This window comes from Cyprinus carpio, unplaced genomic scaffold (genome assembly GCF_018340385.1).
Source record: "Cyprinus carpio isolate SPL01 unplaced genomic scaffold, ASM1834038v1 S000006738, whole genome shotgun sequence".
Classification (NCBI taxonomy): domain Eukaryota; kingdom Metazoa; phylum Chordata; class Actinopteri; order Cypriniformes; family Cyprinidae; genus Cyprinus; species Cyprinus carpio.
In genome coordinates, this window is record NW_024879337.1 from 31126 (window position 1) to 51445 (window position 20320).

At 36.0% G+C, this 20320-nt stretch overlaps 2 long non-coding RNA genes across 2 annotated transcripts; both read left to right on the forward strand.

Annotated features, from left to right (window-relative positions):
• Nucleotides 1–73: 73 nt before the first annotated feature.
• LOC122144604 lies at nucleotides 74–20091 on the forward strand. The gene is made up of 3 exons (XR_006159774.1): nucleotides 74–535; nucleotides 15407–15579; nucleotides 20058–20091. It is a non-coding gene; the product is annotated as an uncharacterized LOC122144604 (long non-coding RNA).
• Nucleotides 9529–14555, forward strand: LOC109053538. The gene is made up of 3 exons (XR_006159775.1): nucleotides 9529–9716; nucleotides 13655–13689; nucleotides 14101–14555. It is a non-coding gene; the product is annotated as an uncharacterized LOC109053538 (long non-coding RNA).
• Nucleotides 20092–20320: the final 229 nt, after the last annotated feature.

Genomic DNA, 20320 nt, shown 5'->3' on the forward strand with positions numbered 1-20320 from the left:
GCTGCTGTTAATTTGTTTGATCCCAAATGTAATTCGTTACTTTCCACCTCTGCTAATATATGATGGCTATATGCATTCAAGACTATTTAGTAAATCACGAACACTTCGGCTACGTTAACTTTCCAATGAAATGCATCACAATTGTTTTTAATGTTAAACAAATAAGAATTGATGCACATTTGATACTCTGACACTCTGATTGTCCTCTAATTCGGTAGGTGGCGTTGTCACTAAAAACCTAGGGTCCTAGAAATGCGTTCCTAGGATTGCGGTCCTGAAAATGCAGCCTCCGGTTTTGCAGGCAGATGCTACTCACACTGCCTGGTTTCGGTATCTGCAGTTCTGAAATCCCTGCGTGGCTCGCCTTGATGACGTCATCACTCGCGCGAGCTCAGCCAGCGTAGGAGCTGTATCCCTTCTAGCCACAACACAACAGCCAGCGTCGAGTCTCGTGAGGAGAGCAGTTTGCGGTCCTTCACGTGTTTACATTATTGTAAAACACACTTAACCGTTCATTTAAGCGACAGTCAAAGAGGTAATTTCTGAATTGTTTTCTTTCTGCGTTTGCTGACTAAAACATTTATAATAGCAGGCAACGAGCATGTGAGGAAAAATGCAAAGATTTAAGCGAATTTGTGTTTTTATATTTGTTTGTATGATTGTTAAGATATTTAATTAAGATTAATTGCTTTATTGCTATGCATGCAGTTATTAGCAATCCAGACTATATTTAGATCAATATGCAAACATTTTGGTCGATGTAAGTAATGGCATTACGTTAGTTGTCTGTCTGTATATTTCTGATATATATATATATATATATATATATATATATATATATATATTATTATTTAATAAAACAGCAGTATAATATTCCATCAAAAAACATCATTAAAAAAAACAACCATCTACCAACAAAAAAAAAAAAAAATAAGATCATCTGCTGATCGTTTAATCTTTTGTTCTTTGCATTCTTTTTTACATTGGTTTCTTTTAATTGTGTTTTTTCTTAATTTCTATATTACATTTTCTGTAGGCTATATATATATATTTTATATATATTTCCTTATTAATTAAGTTAGGAATGAAGTATGTAGATAAAATCCTTATAAAAAGAGACAAAAACATAGGTTTGTGCTTTTGTTTTATGTTTTTGTTCAGCAGTTTGGCCAGCCGTGCTGCTAGCTTAAATGTGCTATGTAAATTAAATTAACTTGAAACTTGAATAGAATTTTCAGGGTTCTAGACTCTAGATTCACATTTGCAACAATTTTTTTGAGAATGTGCGAGTTAAAATTTGAGGTGGTCATATTTGAGATGCTTACAAATGCTAACAATTCGATTTCTCTCCTGGACAAAAAGATGCTTACAAATGCTAACAATTCGATTTCTCTCCCAGAAGAAAAGACTTTATTTCAAGGAGAATAAAGCTGAGAGTTCCTTGCAAGGAGATCTCTCGAATGTTATGTGGTATCTCCTTATATACAGTATATACAGGGCGTTCCAAATAATTTTCCTTATGCTTACAATTCGATTCCTCCCTAGAGAGAAGGGGCCCCCTACTTGTTATGGTAAAGAGAAAGGCCCTTTTGTATGTTTTTCCAGATGTTTCTCATCTGAGGGCCTTGTATATTCTTGCCACGTAGGCACATTCTTTCAACTCATAGGCTATATGATTATAATAGAATAATAACTATAGACATATACAGTGGGTACGGAAAGTATTCAGACCCCCTTAAATTTTTCACTCTGTGTTATATTGCAGCCATTTGCTAAAATCAGTTCATTTTTTCCTCATTAATGTACACACAGCACCCCATATTGACAGAAAAACACAGAATTGTTGACATTTTTGCAGATTTATTAATTAAAAAGAAAAACTGAAATATCACATCATTTTATAAAATGAAGAGAGGGCGTCGTACGTTTGAGATCATTTTACTTTGTTGACTGTTTCCCGTCACGGAGACTGTTGATCTTTAAATGGTTTTGTGGTGCTCGTTGTTGTATTTTAAAACACAATTGCAATTTTTTCAACTGACATTATGGCATTTAAAATTAAATTATCCCAAATTGTGGCGCGTGTGGCTGTGCTGCGCAGTAAGAGAACCGCTTCCATCGGCGCTGCTGCAAAACGCACTGCTGCTCACATCAAATATTTTTATGTGAACATTATGACCAGTACTTAATTCGATCCTGCTGGATCCTGTTCCTGAAAATGTCAGATTTTGGATTTTTGCGTTCAGATAGGCCTATTAGTTTTTTTTTTTTTTAAATCCGGCATTTGCAGTGCAATAGATCATGACAGTGCGTGCGTGCGTGCATGCATCGAGATGGAACGAGTGCAGGTTTGGCTGGATATATTTGGAGGTTATTGCTCATGTCTCATTTGACACAAATCCAAATGTTTCCATATTCGCAATGTATTTGAATGTTAAACTGTTATTTATAATGTAAACTACAATATGGCTAGCATAAGCATCATCAAGCGTGAGCGGCAGGAAGTCAAATTAATTAACGTTACTACGGTTAAAGTTTAAATAATTAGAAAGTGAATACTGTACAGTTTGTCGTGTTAAATTTCAAATAATTAAAAAAATTATAAAATTTTATCTCAAGATTTTAATAGTTAACGTTATCTTAGAGACTGCTTGTGAGCTAATTAACCAAACAGAGCATTTATTTATTAAATTGAATTAGAAAACCTACAAAAAAAAAAAAAAAAAAAAAAACTGAATAAAAGTAGATTTATAGCTTTTCCTCATTGACAGTCCGCTGGAAGTTGACCGTTACAGAACAAAATAACGGGCACTTGCAGTACTCAGAAAGTGACGCGCGCTGCTAGTTTAAATGTTAATTTGTCCCGTGCCCTTTCAATAAATCTGTCATTAAAACATTATCCCCATTTGCTAAGCAAACTATTTGTTATTTGTTTTTTCCATAATTTGATGACAAATATTTTATATATCTAAAAATATAATAATGCCATCTTTTAAAATGCTTGACAAATTTAGTATATTTCCCAAATAATAGGCTATCCTTCCAATTGGTATCTTAACAATAATAATACATGTGGTGCAATAATATGAAAGTTATCTGGAGACGAGCTGACCACGTCGCTACAAAGTTCTTCATGGGACTAACTAGCGACGTCTTTTGAGGACGTGCCCACGACGTTTCTGGGACGTTAGCCGAGATTCTAAAAAAGTAATGTCAAAAAGTAATGTCGCGCTGACCAAATGACGACGAACTGGTGACGTCCTCACAACGTTCTGTGTTTGCTGGGAATCAGGGCCGCTGCCAAATGGAGGCCCTAAGCAGGATTGTATTGTTGTGCCCCCCTTCCTCAAATATCATGAGAAAAAAAACAGGGGGCTTGATATGTAGGGGTCAAAATAGAACTTTAATAAAAAATAAAAAAAATTAAAAAAGTAAATAAATACATTTTATTATTTACAAATTACAATTGTAGCTCTCGACATTTACCTATGGCTATGACTTGATTATGACTCTAATTTATTAACCTGTTATTAACCAATTATTATTGCCTCGTTTTGTATATAATGCATTTTAAGTCATTTTAACGGCTATTGATGGCTTAGGTCTGTTTTTATAACCCCAAAATAAAATAATAATAATAATAAAATAATAATTTATAGGCTATTAATACTTCTTTGTAAATTATTAATTGAAGAAACAAAACCATGGTTAATTTGTGGTTACTATGGCTACAAGAACGATGATTCTTTTGGTGTTATTCTTGTTAAAACCATGGATAATTTTCGTAAGGGAACCTGGAAAGTCAGAGAGAATATAAGAATCATTGGTGGTGGTGAAATTATTTCTGACATAAAAACTTGTTATTAACGTCAACAGCCAAAAAAGTTTCACATGAATGTGCCTGAAAGTGATACACGGGCCTCGTTTTTACCTAAACAATTTACAATTTATTTTAATACATATTAAAAATGTATAAGGTGTGCATTGTAGTTGACACCTAAATGAACACATTACAGTTATTTTTATGACTGTAAGTCTTTCTCCTCAAATGCTATTGAGCTTTAACTTTGCGTTTGAGCCCATTCCATTGTGAAAAAGTAGCATAATTTACATATGATTTACAGTTTATTTGTCACAGTCATGGACTTTCAAAACCTTTTCATTATAGATGACACCTAGATTAACACTTTACAGTTGTTTTATGACTGTAAGTCATTCTCCTCAAATGCTATTGACGTTAGAAAAGTGTATACCAATATCGCATGTAACTTTAGAGACGGTCCCTAAATTTGCGAATATCGAATGACCAACATCAAGCCAACTCTATGCCAGTGTTTAATTTTTAACATTTAATTTTTTTTATTTATTTATTATTATTATTTATTTTATTTTTTTTACTTTTTTCCGTTTTCTTCTCTCTGCGCCGGATTGCTGATGTCTTTTCCACGGGCATAGATGTCCATCCTTCAATTATGAGCATTCACCAGCAAACATGAGGTGCGGGTTTGCAAGTGCGGTTGGGGGAAAGGCGCCCTTTCATCTTTTTTTATGAGCAACTACGAAAACTCCCCACTCTGAGTATAGGGAGCGGCGGTACCTGCCAACTATACCTATACTGAACCTCTCTACTACTGGAAATGCACTGATAAGTGTGGGATGCCAATAAAAAGACAGAAGAAACTATTTGGCGCCAGTGTTGCCAGATTGGGCGGGTTTGAATTTGATTGTGCGGGTAAATATTGGCTTGGGCGGGTGGACAAGTTATGACATAACTGAATTCAATGATGAACTGCCCTTTTGCATTATTGACACACACACACACACACACACACACACACACACACACACACACACACACACAAACACTTTTGCTTTATTGACACTATTTTTCTATTTAATGCCGTACAGTGCTTTGCCACAACAATCATTATTAAAAAAGCCACAATATAAATAAAGGTGACTGACTGACAAAATATGGGCTGGTTTGGGGTCAGTTTGGCGGTTTTCAAACATATAAATTGTATAAGCTAATAGGGGTGTAAGAAAATATCGATACACTTGAGTATCGCGATATTTTGTTTGGCGATACTGTATCGATTCTCAAAAACGTAATATCGATATATATATATATAAAAAAATCATACAAGATTCATGGCAGTTGTTTCGCTTTGAGTTTACATCCCGGCCGCTAGACAGCATTATCCATCAACGAAAGACAGAGAAAAATAACAGGAAATAGGGCACGCCACTAATGTTAGCATTAATATCGCTATTTGCTGCTAGTAATGGAGAATGAAAGAATTGTCCCTGTTCCTGGTTCGGTGTACAAAGCTGAAGTGTGCCGTCATTTGGGCTTTTGTGGTAATGTCCACCGAGGGACCGTGGCGAGGGCGCCGCCTCGGTCCCGCCGCGTCCCGTGTGAAGAGGGGCTCGCGAGGGGCGGGTCGAGGTGGGCGGTAGGGTCGCCGCCCGGCTGCAGCTTTCTCTCATCTGGGGGGCATTTGTGCAGTTGGGGCGGTGCTCACGTCGCGGTTTCGGCGATTCCACGCAGAACATAAATACAAAATGAAAAACCTTGGAAATCCACGTGGAAAGGTTCGACATCTGTATTTATTTTGTTTTACAATTGTTATGTTTTCTTTAGGAATCATGTAAGCACTTTTTTATTGATATTAAGCAGATGTAATTTTTTGTTCAGATCAGACTTTTATGACATTGTATGTCAAAATTGTAAACTGAAACTATGAACCTTTAAAGCAGGTTCTTATATATATACACACATGGTCTTTTTATAAAATACATTTTATACGTATTATACATTTAACTGAAGGATCCTGCAAGCACTTTAATTCCCAACACCCCCACCCTTTACTCGTACTGCACAAAAATTGGTTCAATAACGTTGAATGTTACAGGGACTGATTATTGCAAACGCAGATCCCACCTGTGTTCTGGTTAAATAATTTTTATTTAACTTATTGCTAAGGTTTGCATATGGTGGTGTATTCTTACAACATACAGAACTACCAAATTTTGCTATGAGTTTGATTGCATCATATAATATAATTGCTGTTAATAGTGTTCATCGTCTGTTTGATTATGTTTTTAATTGATTTTTCTTAACATTTCTGCCATATGCACATAAACTGACAGCCACCACTGATAAGCTACTACTTAATATTGTAGAAACTTAATTTTCTGTAAAGTTGCTTTGCAACGATTTGTATCGTAAAAAGCGCTATACAAATAAACTTGAGTTGAATTGTGTTCTTAATGACAGCTTTCCTAAAAATATATCTTATTCCTAAAATAAGAAATATCCCAATATATCGCCTTGCTGACAGTATTGCAATGTATCGCAACATATGTATCGTATCGCCAGATTCTTGGCAATACACAGCCCTATAAGCTAACTGGTTAACATACAAGCCCAAGTGTGCATATGCTGCATCCAATCAAGTCATCATGACTTTACTAAACGCGCACACTGCAGAGGCGCTGGTGCTGATGTTGATGTCATAGTCTCACTTTTAGCCAATTACTAGGGATCACAACAGACAGCACATGATAAATCATCTGAGTGCGACGTTTTTTTAAGCGTGATAAAAGTATGATAATTGAATGTACTAGCTGTATAAGTGATTCATAAGCCCACTAACCAGATAAGTGTTCAAAGAATGGCATTGTGTTAACTCTCAAAATGTGACTTACCCCTGTTTGAGGGAGCTGATGGACACTAAGGCCTCCTACAGCACTGCAACTCCGAAATCAGAGGGTAGGTTAAGTTTATTTTAATCAACCATCTTGTTCAATTTTTTTTTTATACTATAGACCTCTGTTCCTTTTATCTTTTAAACGGTCCAGATTGGTATGCTATATCCTTAATGCTGGGGCTGTGGGACTTGTTAGTTTTTATAAGCAGGGTCTGTTTAAGTTCAAATATGAACTCTTCACGCAAGTGACTTCCTCTATTTCTGGGGTGTAAAATTATAGTGAGCGCACACACGAAGGTTAAGCGCATTAATTGTTTACTTGTTTTTTTTTTTATTTTCGCGGATTATTATACAGTATGAAATCAATGACTGACGTAGTTTTTGACTGTCATGGTGTGTGTGCAACGCTGCATTGAGTGTGGAGATACCTAATTACGTTTTGCTTATTTCCAATATTGGACCCTTTTTGCATTGAAATGGTCCTATCTAGTTTATTGACTTTCCTAAATTCATCAGTGTTATCTTCTTCCTAAAATAAGAAATATCCCAATATATCGCCTTGCTGACCAGTATTGCAATGTATCGCGCACATATGTTCGTGGTTGGGTTTTGACAGATTCTTGGCAATACACACCTATATAAGCTAACTGGTAACACACAAGTTTGCGTGGTGGTTATGCTCTAGCTGTCCAATCCTGCTTCCCCAGGACTAGTTTAAACTTCCTCATGGGTCAGTCAGTGCGCGTTTTTTGTTTTCCTTTCGTGAGGTGTAGTCGGAGCAGATATTTCACAGACATTTGTTTTAATCAACATTTTATCCAGTATTTCGAGAATTTGTTTCATCAAGACAACATAGTTGAATGTTCTTGGCATCTGCAGACTATCATAGTTCACCAGAAAGCAAAGTGGCATAGAGGAACTAAATGTGTATCTCCGACACTGTGCACATTGGACCAAGCCTTTCAACGTTGAAATAGAGTTGAATAAGGTCAGTTATTGTGTTTAACTCCGAATAACAATGTTTAATGGTTGAACGGGTTATTGAAAACAGCCGGCACATATCTATATACACTGTCCTTTTATCTTTAAACGGTCCCAGTCTTGTAGGCTATAGCCTTAAATTGCTGCTGGACTTGTTATTTTGATTAGGCAAGGTTCTGTATTAAGTTCCATAATGAGACTTCACCGAAAGACTTCCTCTGTTCGGTGGTAATTATAGAGGCCGTACACGACAGGTAAGCGCAATTATGTTATTTTTGTTTTTTTTTTATTGCGTATTTTTACACTATCATCAATGAATGACGTAGTTTTGACTGTCATGGTGTGTGCATGCATGAGTGTGAGATACCTAATTACGTTGCTTATTCCAATATGGACACTTTTTTGCATTTAAATTCCTATTATTATTGACATTGAAAATTATTCACGTTTTTCATTCTTGTTGGAGTGGGTGGGGTTTTCTTACACATTCAGCCAGAAATCATTCATCCAATCTTACAAAACCTTTCAACACTTTTTGACAAAATCATACAACCAACCTTCAAAAACCGTCACCACTATTTTAACAACTCATTCAGTCAGTGCGCGTTTGTTGTGTCTTCGCCGCATCAGCAGTGCGCGTTGGTTGTGGCGTCTGGAGGGGAATCGAGCAGAGAGGGACAGGTTGTGGAAGCAACATTTGACAAGGGTATGTCCGAGAAGGGTGGCTCAGATAAAAACAGATGGTGGCCGTTCGGGCGCTGCAGACGGAGGGGGGCACCAAGAAAGCATGTTCAGAGAGGAACCTAAAGGCAGCCCAGCCTGCACATTGCATCCAACCTGCACCCGTGGAAGATAGTTGAAATAAGGCCAGGATTGGGTCGTGATCACATAGATTCTTGGCAATACACAGCCCTATAAGCTAACTGTTAGTTTAACGGGGGTACTAACAGAGACCGCCACCACGGACGCACCTTCATGCTTGCATCCAAAGTTGGGGGGCGGAACGGGTCATCATGACTTGATTGCAATGCGAGCGGACACTGCAGAGAAAAATTGGTGAGTGCGAAAAGGGTGGATGTCGTGAACAAAAACACTTTGGTAAAGCAACAGAGGGGGTCAGAAGAGCTGTATGGGGAAGCAACGTAATGACAGCACAGGTCGTGATACGGGAACTCAGCGAGTGACGTTTTTTAGCGCAGAGCGCGCGTTGCACCGCCGTGGGCGGACAGGTAAAGGATAATATGAAATGTATTGAGCTGGAGTAGAGTAGTGGAAGAGCAGTGCCTCAATATTTAGTGGTAAAGAGTGGAGATGTTTAAACTCTCAAAATGTGACTTACACCTGTTGAGGGAGAGATGACACAAAGGCTCTAAATCACTGCAACTCCGAAATCATGATACCTATTCTAAAAATCTAGTTAGTAGGTATATGTTAAAAATTATCCACATTAAACAATGAAACTAAATACATTTTCCCCTGCATCCCACTGAAACAATTCCTACTGGTTGTTTTACTTTATTGCTTTCTGATCATGCGATTGGTTAATCTGGCTGTCATCCAGGAAACTGGACAATGGAAACGGTTTCGCCTCTTTCTACATCTGAGAAAATATGATGGTTATTATCGCCTTCTTTCTGTGGAGTGAGGCGGCTGACTGTGAGCTGCTGCTCATTGAAACTGCTCGGTCGGTCCCCGCACTATTTAATATTTGCCTGTTTTTTTTTTTTTTTTTTTTTTTTTTTTTTGAGCAAGGGAATTTATCGCGGATATGTCAATGGAGAACAAAACTGTAATGTAGAACACAAGAAGGGTCAGATGTTCTGGCGAGGTCCTGGTAAAAATGAGGTAAGAAAATCGCTATCTTTATTATCTTTCCAAAATAGTAAAGTATAACATTACCATAGTTTACAAATGGGTAAAGGACGTGTAACCAGCAGAAGATAAATACCTGTGTGTGTATTCTTGTATTGCTTTATCACAGATGCTCAAGTTAGATGCTCATCTGATGTTGTTGTGTTACTGGTAAGTTATGTGTTAATGTCAGTCTTTTAGAGATTTTTCCACATTTTCCTGATATGAATCCCATGCATTAGGTGTGTTATATATATATTTTTAATCTTATAATAATCTCGAAGATAACATACTCTGTTCGTGTTTTCTGAAATATATAATTGCAAAATGTCGGTACTATTTATATGGAATTAAGACTGTTTAAAGCAGTGGTTCTCAAAGTGTCAGGCTCCCCTAGTGGACCAAGGAACACTAAATTACATTAAATTATTTTTTTTTTTTATTTAATTTAATCTGAGTAATTTTAGAGTTTTTTTTTTTTTTTTTTTTTTTTTTTTTTTTAAATTTAAGTACAGTACAGTTTTGTAACTTTTGTTATAACATTTTAATTTAATCTTTAATTTTTTCATTTACCTGTATGTAAGCACTAGGGATGCGCAGATCCGATATTCAAATCGGGTATCGGCTCCGATCCTGCCATTTTTCGATCGGGTATCGACCAGAGAGGGCCGATCCAAACCGGTGATGTTTTATTTTTTGATTGTGCGAATTATTCTGTTACTTCTGAGCCATACAAAAGCTAATGCAGCGGTTCTTCTCAATTTTCCCAGTCCGCGGATCCCAGCAACTGCACATGCCCATTCCTGTAACATTTCTCTTGATCGCTGTCAGACTTTATTGTCGATTATTCCGGAAAAGAAGTGCCCCCTGCAGATGACCCCTGGACTATGCGGACAGATATTCCGCCATTGAGTCTCCGAAATGATATGTTTCCCTTTAAAGTGCATTGAAGTGGTGGCGAGACGGCATTATTAAATTGGTTTTATTTAACAGAGGTATATGATTCACACGTTTCTGTGGAAGAAAACGTTTGCGCCAGGTCAGCAGATCTGTGAAGGAATTTTTCCTAATTTGAGGTAAACCGTTCAACCAGATTTCCCCCTGGTCAGGGAGAGGGAGCATATCAATAGGGAACACAGTGACAGTGTTCACGGAGCCTTCCACTTCTAATGAGCTTGACTTTATCTGAATCAAGGTTTGGCTTAACAAAGACGTAGACGTGCATAAATAATGCAGAGAGCTGGGGGCGCGAGGACTCGTACTTTGTAGAACTGCTAGGCTTTAATGTGTTAGCTAACATTTGATATATTGTAGTCCGTTAGATGAAAGTTCACACAAACCCCTTTTCTCTTGTGGGGGGACCCTCCCTCCCCGCTGGCTGCTCAGTCATTCGTTCAGCCTTTAAATCCCAGGTCACAGGTTCGGTGTTACACGACAGCCAGCTTGGTAAAAAGCTCTCCCCAGGCTAAAGGACTTTTAAAAATCTTCTTTGGGCTTGCCGGAGTTTAAATGTTTGTGTTTGTTGTAACTTGCTACCAACGGGTGGTTCGTGAGAACAAACATGGGCGTTAGACAAAAGACTAAAATTGTTTTAATACCGTGCACAGTAAAAGAAAAACAAAAACTGGAAATTATAAACCTGTTAAAAGAAAGGCTCTATACAACGTTTAAAACATATATACTACAGCATCACTCATAAATAATTTAATGCTACGCACAGCGTTTACACTAGGTGCAGGCTCTCTCATGAATGACGCGCGTGATGCACGCTCGGCGTCAGCTCTCTCAAGGCATCACTTCTGTACATGTACTGCGGATGTGCACATTGTCTATCCATATGTTTTGTTGCATTGTTCAAAAATATAGGCTAGAACATTTAAAAATAAGTTTTATGTTTAATTTTATGTAGTGTACCCCTCGACCCTGATCCATCTAACTAACAATTCATTAATGTTGTTTAATGAGTGGGTTTTATAAATACTAACACAGAGCATACACGTTGAAAAAATAAACTCATATTTAGTGGCAACACCTTTGATTTTTAGCTTCGCCCACAAAATAGGTGTTTTTTTTTTTTTTTTTCACTAATATTGTTGTGAGTATTTTCTAAAAGTATGGGTCACTTCTTCTCGTCTGCTTTCTCCTTATTTTTTTCTAGAATAGCTGTATGTTTGCCTTGAATTAAAAACCACTCTTCACAACCCCTCTAGGGCTTCTGAAACGTTCTTTACTCATATGTCATAGCGATTCTGAAAAATATGCAAAGCCCTATATCCTTGTCCATACTATTACCTATATAGATAGCTATTTATACTATAATCATTAGTATATAGTAGTTATATCTATAGAATATAGGACCTGATATAGTTAGAGGATAATTGTTAGTATTTCCTGCTTTTGGTACATAGTGACATAGATCCTGTATCTAGTAGATTGTGAAAGAATGATTTATCAGTCCCACACACAGAGAGATATTAATTCTACTTTAAATGGGGGAAAAAAACTTCATTGGTATCGGATCGGTATCTGTATCGGCCGATACTGTGTGACCCTAGTTAACTCGGAATCGGTATGGGAGGCAAAAAAAGCAGATCGGAGCATCCCTAGTAAGCACAGTGCCGTGTTAATGTTCAAACTGTGTATTTACAATGTTAAAGTGGCTGACAACAATAAATATTCTTATTAGGAATAAAACTGCCTGTGTCCCATTTTTTAAATTCTGCAGAGCTGTAGTTGAATAGTTAGGCCTACTACGGCTGTCTGAAAATGTAATGTTGGTCATTATGGTGGTACTTAGGCCTGTCCGTTTACACTGTCCAGTTAAATGTGACCAATTCTGATTTTTTGCTCATATGTGACACACGGAATCGGATCTGTTGTCTGTGACAGTGTAAACGGGAAAAAAACGCATGCATTCGGATATTTCGTTCCGGCTCGGTTTTCAGGCCTCATTCATATGTGGAAATAAATTGGATATAAATCAGATACGTGCCAATGCGACTGTCACGTAAACAGGCAGATCGGATTTTCTGAGGCATCGCGTTCTGTACGTCATTAAAACTGCGACAATTTGGTACTTCTCTGCGGTTTAACGACGTCATATGTGACCTGTGCTAGCAAAATGAGTGTAAATTCGCACGGGCTATTTTGAGCTACAGGCACAAAAAAAAAAATTATTTGTACATTTCCCTCCGCTCGCTTCCCCCGCTTACTGTCATCCGAACGTGCGTAGTGCTTCTGAGGATGCACGCAAATCCCAATAAACACACACATATACAGAACTCCAGTTTTTCAGAATTCACACAGCAAACATGATCTTGCTCCTGTCTTAAGTGAACGCTTAGGTGAAACTGGTGGGGTAGGGTTAAAACATCTGATGTTGCAACATTTATATTAGATCCATGCCATTACAGTATAGGACGCCTGTATCATTATCACAATGTTAATCTAACAATAAAAGAAAAGATGGCATCACTCGCTGCACTGAACTGCTTTTGTAGTTTTTAATAATCAATTTATTTGTAATGAACACACAAGTTATTTTTACATTTGATAGTTTTTCATACATGCATGCTTTAGTTTAGATATAAAATGATAAAGGTAATGCATTTTTTGTTTTTCTTTCTAGGCTACTTGTATTTTTGTTGTTTTGTTTTTTTGCATCTGTTCTTATTTATAATAGCAAAGATAAAATAAAAAAATAATAGCTATATTGTGATTATTACATATAGTAGTATATTAATAATAAGAAAAGACGGAGGACTTCACTACCAACTTCAAATGGGTGACTCATTCTTTTTTTGCCGATTCCCACAAATCATAAATCATTTTGAAGGTCTTTTAATGGAGAATTTAATTTGCCCCCCATTTTTTAAATTGCTCATTTTGACTCATTTTGTCAGCACAAGTCACATTATTCTCATGGGGAAGCACATGTGGAGGCGGTAAATGACAACAACGCATGTGCGATATTTAAGGCGGTATGGCAAGTGTAAAACACACATGAATGGGATATGGGTCCCACTTTTAAAAGAAAAGAAATGATTTAAAAATGAAATCCTGCTGTTTAAGAACTTTTCAGTAAAAACATTTCTTCTTTCCCCTTGAAGAGTCATCAAGGATCCAGCTTATTCTTGTCACATTGGTAAGAAATTGTTAATCTGCTACATTGCACTGTCACTTCTGGTAGAGATTCATTGACCTTTAGTGATAAGTTGTGATTTTACTTAGTTTAATAAAACATTACTTAATTTGATTTACTTGTTTTACTAAATACACTGTATAGTTAGGGTTCTGATTAAAACAGTGTAACTGGGGGCTCTGAAAACACTGCTTGTGTTAATTTGTTAATATTGTAAACTTTCATCTGAATACATTCAGTAAGTGTTTAATGAATAGTGTTGTGCACTTTGTTTCCAGCCCCAATTGTTATTGAACTGGAAAGTGAAAATATTGTGTGATTTTGTTTTGCATTCAGTTTTCCAGTTAAAAATATTTCAGAATATCAAAGTTGATATTTTATGAGGATTTATTTTTGGTGTTTTTGTTTATACAGGACAGTACAGAAAGCGCACCAGTGGGAGAGAGTGGAGGGGATGGCGTCAGAAAGGACCTAGAGCTGGGACACTTTCAAGGATCACCCGAAGCACAACCACACCATATGCACGAGGCTGTTGGTTCTAACATTTTAGGGTCCCCTTCGGTAGAAATCACATTCCGTGTTCCCCGCGGTAAAAAAAAAAGAAGCAGTCTGGGGGGGTTCCCCTCATTAAAAATCGCTTTCCCCCCCTCGGGGAACCCCCTCTAATGCTGGGCCCTTGGAATCGTCCTAACTTTCCCTCCCCTTACAGCACTCCTGGTTGCAGGCTCCATTCCTAAACTGTTTCAACCTGTTAAACACATTTTCACTGCACAAATGTACAAATCTCTTGTAATGAGACGCATTAGTAAAACATGTTTTTTTTTTTTTTTTACAGAAACTATAGTTTTCCACCAAAATAAAAGATCAACTGGTTTCAGTCATAAAAGTACAAGGGTTTCTCTTGCAAGTGCAGCAGAAAATATGCATATTATTTACAGACAAAAACCTTTAAATATTATTGTATTTGGATTTGTTCTTCTTCAGGTTTTTAAAAATACATCCATGCACAAACACTGCAAGCTAAAGTTTGGGATTATTTTCATCTGTTTTATACAGTATGTTTCCTAAATAAAACTTAAAAGTTGATTGTAAAGCCCTTGCTGCCAGTCATTTGATTTTTAACCTTTATAATGTACCGTGTTGATCTAAATGCAAGGCTCTCATTGAACGTACAGTTGTGTATTTAACCATGTTGAAAGGTACGACGGTGAAACAACATCGTGTTATCAACGTTGATTCACTTTGCAAAATCAACACCTAATTCAATGTTAATCCAACATCTACAGAACGACCTTAATTCACCCATGATGAAGGTAAGACGTTATGAAACAATCGTCGCGATTTCAACGTTGAAACAACACGTCCACGATTTTCAACGTTGATCCCCATGTGCAATTTGCAAAATAGAAGTCATTCAACGTTGATTCAGCCATGGTGCCTGACGTTGAATCAATGTTAAAACGGATGTCGGTTGGGATGCGACTAAGGTGTTTTTTTAACATTTAAAAGTGCATTTCTGTTTGGACTCTAATGGTATTTTAAGTAACGTTACTTGTGTATTTCTTTTTTTTTTTTACCACAGACACCCACCATTAGTATGCCAATAACAATGCCAAATGTTTACCATGCAAATAAGCACTCTAATGTCAACATAAAAAGCAAGAACCGTGAGCTGTATCCCACTTTTTTTTTTTAACGGAATGATTATTCTTTTCCTAAGGTTCAAATCAGATTTCCTATAAATGCTGGAATATATGCATCAACCTACAAGTGAAGACGAGCATCAAAGCATCAGGAAGAAGTGAAATCTGCAGAGACAGAGTTTATTGAAGGACAGAGAGAACATGAGAGATCCAGAACCCTGCAGAATCAAACACACTGAAGAACAAACAGGTTGGTGTTTATTCTTCATCCCTTCATCAATGAGACTGAAGAACAATGCCGTTTAAAGCTTCACACAGTTTTTAAAGGTGTAAAATAATATATTTGAATCAGCAAATAATAAGACTTTTTTATAAAAATAATACTTTTTTAAAAACCAAATAAAATTTTTAAAAATAAATTTTAAATCAAATAAAATATTTGTGTAGTAGATAATTGTGTAGTTGTAAAGTTTCAGGGTGTCTCATAAGGTCAGTGGTGTAGTCCTAAAACAACAAACTATTACCCAGTCACCCCCTAACCTCCTGTCCCACCACCACCACCAAAAAAAAACAACAACAAAAAAAAATATATATATATATGTATATATATTGTTGTTAGTTTATTAGTAATTGAAATAGTAATTTAGTAATATCAATACAGTGAACTCTAAATTTGATCAACAGATTATTTTTCAAGTAGTCTACAGCATGACTTCCAGGTTGTTCCAGCCCATCTGTCGACACATTATTACAGTTCTTTCAACATGTTTCTTTGGAATTATATTCATTGTGAAAGATGCTTCAGAGATACATCTAAATTTAATGTTTTGTTTTGTTTGTTTTTTTATGTTCATGTTAATTTGATGTTTTATTTTATACTTTTAGTCACTGATTGTATTATTTAGGAAGGGAATTCTACTTCCTGCCAGGGGATTTTTCAGCATGTAAGCAGGGCTGGACTGGGGTTCAAATTCGGCCCTGGACATATCCAGCCCATGAATGTTCTGCTGGGTTATAGGGCCTTCAGTTGGAGTAAATTAATGAATAAATAGAACAGGACAGAAACAAATAATGATAGATATTACTGAAATTCAAAGCAAATGCATTTTTGTCAGATAGAAATACACTTGACACTAAAGCAATGATTTTGAGCTAGAATGCCAAAAAAAAAAAAATGAGGCCTACTTCTAAAAGATTCTGTCATCCTTTCCTCACCCTCAAGTGATTGCAAACCTGTATGACTTACTTTATTCTGTGGAACACAAAAGAAGATATTTTGTAGAATGTTACCAAACCATTTTGCTTATACCTTTGATTTCTACTGTATGAACAAAAATGTCTTGAATTTCTCAAATTATCTTCTTTTTTATGTTCCACAGTAGAAAGAAATTCATACAGGATTGGAATGACATGATGCTGAGTAAATGGTTATTTTCATTTTTGGGTGAACTATCCCTTTAAGAACTTTATTATTTGTAAATAATACACACCTAATTTATAAAAGACACTGATATTTATATTTAATTGGGCTCTTACTGAATCAACATTTTACTTCCATTCAAATTAATTAGAACTAAACATCTAAAGAGAGACGTTCTTGCTTATAATTAGTAGGCCTATTAGTAAGATGGTGGTCACTAGAAGTAAAACCATGGTAAATTACTATGGTGCTGAATTGACAAGCCTATGAGCCTAAATTTGATTGTGAAAAATACCCACAAAGATTATTTATTTAAACCTATTTTTTGCGATAAATGAGAAAGTATCAAGTAGACATGGTAGCTTTAGAAATAAATATTTTATTTGATTTAACACATTTATTACACAAACATTTAGGCTACAACGGCATAACACAAACTATGGAACAACAAAGAAGATAATTTGAAGATAATGGTTTGAAATGACATGAGGATCAGTAAATCAACACACAACTTTGGTAACCAAAACTGCTTTATCAACAGTCTTCAAAATACATTCTTTTATGTTCCACAAAAGAAAGGTTTGAAATGACATGAGGATCAGTAAATGATGACAGAATTTTAATTTTTTGGGCAAACTGCCCTTTAATGTTTTTATTTATTTATTTTGAAATGATACTCTAAACAAGAAACTAAATCTGCCAGCAGGTGGAGGTAAATGTCTTCATTCGATTCGTTCAAACGGCTGATTCATTCAGGAATGAAGTAAATAACTCTTTATAAATGGGTCTTTGAATCATTGGTTCACACGATTCTTTAAAATGCGGATACATTCAGAAACTAAACACCACTTTAAAGGTAATATGTTCTCTGCAAAATAAGGGGAAATCATAATCACTATATATCACAATATCAAATTATTTACTGAACTGAATTATTTACTGACAAAATCAGCACTTGCGTAATACTGTTCTCCCTGCTTGTGTGATATCGTATGATATAAATCTGAGACAAAAACTCATACGGGGGGGGGGGGGGGGGGGGCGGGGGCAACTAGATGCTTGCAACTAGATAGATGCACTTTTTTCGCCTCCCCCACTGGGTTGAAATAAAAAAACTAATCAAAAAAATAACCTCGCCACTCAACTCAACACAACAAATAAAAGTCAAAATGTCCCTGGATAACTTTTTTGCACTGCCCGCATCGAGTAAGAAGAGAGACGGACGAAAGAAGACGGCTAAAAAATTACACCCAGAGTTGATCAGTTGTATGCGGAGAATATCAATCCTTTAATTAATCACATAAAAGAAAAAGTTATAAGTTGGAAAAAGCTTCCTTTATCAATGCTTGGTAGGATTAACCTTATAAAATGATGATAATACTTCCAAAAATTCCTTATCCAGTGTCAATGCTTTTTGTGTTTTTGAATCCAAATGATCTTAAGGACATTAATAAACTGATATCAGAACTTTATCTGGGCAGCAGAAAAACCTAAGCTTAAAAATGGATACTTTACAACTTCCAAAAACAAACAGGGTGTGGGTGGGGCTTACCAAAGGATTGAGAACTATGTACTGTCTATCCATGCTAGAATTGTTTCAGAGTGGGCAATCTGAACAAGATGTGACACCGTGGCTTGAAATTGAAAAAAGTAATTAGCCAACCCCTTTGTCTTATAACTTATTAGATAAACCTCTGTGCAAAGAGAACTGCCTCCTGCTGTTAAAGAGACAATTACCTAATTAATAATGTTATCAAGACATGGAGTATTTGAAGAAATTATTTGTGAAGTCTAAGACTCTTACCTTCTTTCTTGCAATTTTTGGTAGATATACCAGATTTAACAGCAGAGGGTGCTGGTCTCAATCTCAAGTCATGGCAAGAAAACTGGTATCAAGAGAATGTATGATCTGTGGGACAAAGGTAAATTTAAGACATTTTGAAGATATAAGATCTCAATATAATATACCTGCCAAAGACTTCTATAAATATCTCCAGATCAGGCATTACGTAAAATCAAAGATTGGATCCCTGGAGCTACCAACAAACTGTTACTTGCTTGAAAAAACTCTACTTGAATGGCGGAAACGTGGACGTTTTGTGTCTAGATTCTATTCTGAGTTACAGACTATAACGGTAGACAAACTGAAACATTTACGAACAACTTGGAATATGTTGCTTAAAATGTTAATTGACTCTGAGTCGTGGGAGGAAATAGTAAGACTACCTTCTAGAATATCAATCTGTAATAGATACAAAGAAATGCAGTTCAATATTCTACATAATGTTTACATATCACAATTATATATACAGTAAGTATACTCCAGGTGTTTCTCCGAATTTGTCCTAAATGTAATTCAGCTAAGGGCACCAGATATCACTGGTCTTTGGGAGTGCAAGAACATTGAGGTATTCTGGCAGGCAGTATGCAGTGAAATCAGTTTGGTGATAGGACAGACAGCTCCACTCATGTGCCTACTGGGGCTTATACCTGACCCTCTGAGAGCTCACAAAGAGAGATTGTTCAGTTTCTCCTAATGTTGGCTCGAAAGGCTATAATGGTCAAATGGGTTGGTAGTGATGCCCCCTCTACTCAGATGTGGAAATCTATGATATCTGAAGTTGTAACTCTAGAAAGATTGAGGTATTGTCTTAATGGTAAATCGCACCTGTTTAAAAAAAATGGGAGAATATTTTAAAGTGTCTAAAGATTAAACGGTCATAAACAAAAACTGTATAAAATTTAGGTACAATCATATGACGAAATGCTGTATGTAAAATTGTTGCCACATGTTCATAGATATGTTAATTAGTTTCCTGTGCTGTGTTTTTGTTTTAAAATGTTTTTGTTTGTAATAATTAAAAATGTTAATAAAAAGAATATCTAAAAAAAAACCTCATACAGGGAAATTTTTTTGCCCCCAATATCTTGAATTTTTTTTTAGGCATAAACTGCATTTATGGAGTTGTTGCCCTTCATCATATTTGTCAACAGTCAACTGTATGAAATGTAAGATTATGTAAAGGTCTGAGGGCAGGGCCAGTGCTTTAACTGCATTAAATATATTAATTGCGTTATCTTTCATAACTAATTACATTAAACTGACAGCCCTAATAAAAATGCATCAAAACAAAATGTGACCTTAAACCAATCATAAAGGTAAATTTTTCGAAATTGAGATTTATACATAATCTGAAAGCAGAATAAATAATCGTAATAATATAATAATAATACAAGGAAGGAATAACTGACGTTTTTTTTTTTTTTACGATTTACTGAAAATTAAATGTTTTTTACTTTTGTTTCAGAGTTGATTGTAGAAAATGAGGAGAATGATGAACTGAAAAAAAAAGGAGAAGACACATGTCAAACCTGAAGAAAAAGCTCTGAGTCGCTCTCAAACCAAACAGAAAGTTTTAAGGAGAAGAAGAGATGAGAAATCTTTCACCTGCACTCAGGTGTGGAAAGAATTTGAAAGGCAATAAAAGTCTCAAAATTTCACATGAGGATCCACACTGGAGAGAAACCATTCACATGTGATCAGTGTGAGAAGAGATTCACACAATCATCA